This window comes from Aplysia californica, unplaced genomic scaffold, assembly GCF_000002075.1.
Source record: "Aplysia californica isolate F4 #8 unplaced genomic scaffold, AplCal3.0 scaffold00410, whole genome shotgun sequence".
NCBI classification, from domain to species: domain Eukaryota; kingdom Metazoa; phylum Mollusca; class Gastropoda; order Aplysiida; family Aplysiidae; genus Aplysia; species Aplysia californica.
In genome coordinates, this window is record NW_004797680.1 from 635,428 (window position 1) to 636,583 (window position 1,156).

Sequence of the window (1,156 nt, forward strand, 5' to 3'; positions counted from 1 at the left end):
GTGTGTGTGTGTGTTCTTGTTACTCTCTTGTAACGCTTCTAATACTCGGCACTTTTACGACCTAATTATGTTGCAATTGCTGTACAACTCTTACCAAAACAAAATAAAAACAAAACCCCAAAAACCGATGGCTCAGCACAAGAAGTGGCTGAATATCCACTTTTTGTCGAAATGGAGTTATTGATATAAATAGTGACTTTTAAGCCTCTCTTGTACCTATGTAAATTTGGTATCGATATAATATTAACGTTTCTTTTTTTTTTTACTATGTTGTATACAAAGATTTTAAAATTGTCAAAATTTCAAACTCTTTATTCTCGAAACTGTGAAAAGTGGATATAGAGACTAGATCTAGACACATCTTGCTCTCGGTCGTCGAAATAATAGGTCTACTGAAATTATGACAAAATGTGTCCAGCCTGCGACAGTGTTGGCATCTCGCCCAGAGTGTGCCACCTCAAAAGTACATGTCATGTACTGACATCATCAATTGCGCAGGCGGGTGGTTGGAGGGTGACACCAGTAGATCCAACTTCTCTTCTTTCTCTCTATTGTTCCTATAATATGTAAGTCTCAGTCTGTCTTTAACCGTGCACTAAATCGCCGTTATAGTGTTGATGTGCTTCTCGTTAGGCCCTACTAAAAAAATAAATATTACCAACAAATTAAAAAAACTCCGGAGAGTGCAAACAGAGTTGGACCTAGTCTGCAGTGGCCATTCTCCTACGTCAGATCCCCACAGACCATTCAGAGCAAGCAGTCTAGTTAGGCTAGTTAGTAACCTACACCACATTGTCCATGACTACCTCGGTGCAGAGTGCAGGCAGGCTAGTGATCTACACTACACTTGCCTCGGACTCTGCTTGTTTCAATTTCTGGGAGGCCAGCGATTCGGATTCGAACATTAATGGCCCTTTAGCGCCGGCCCACAACTCTCCCAGAATAAACATGCATTGAACTTTATGTGCCTCGTCACGCAGGACAGCCATTGTCTCCCATTGTCTGTCGGCGTTCTCGAGTTAGTAGAGCGGTCGGAGAACACGGGGACTCTGTCGTAAAACCGACGCTGACAGTAAAAACGCAGTCGTAAGTGCCACGCGAGGTCCGTTGGAAGACGTTGAAGCTTATGACGTCACGCAGCGGGTGCCCTTTTCGC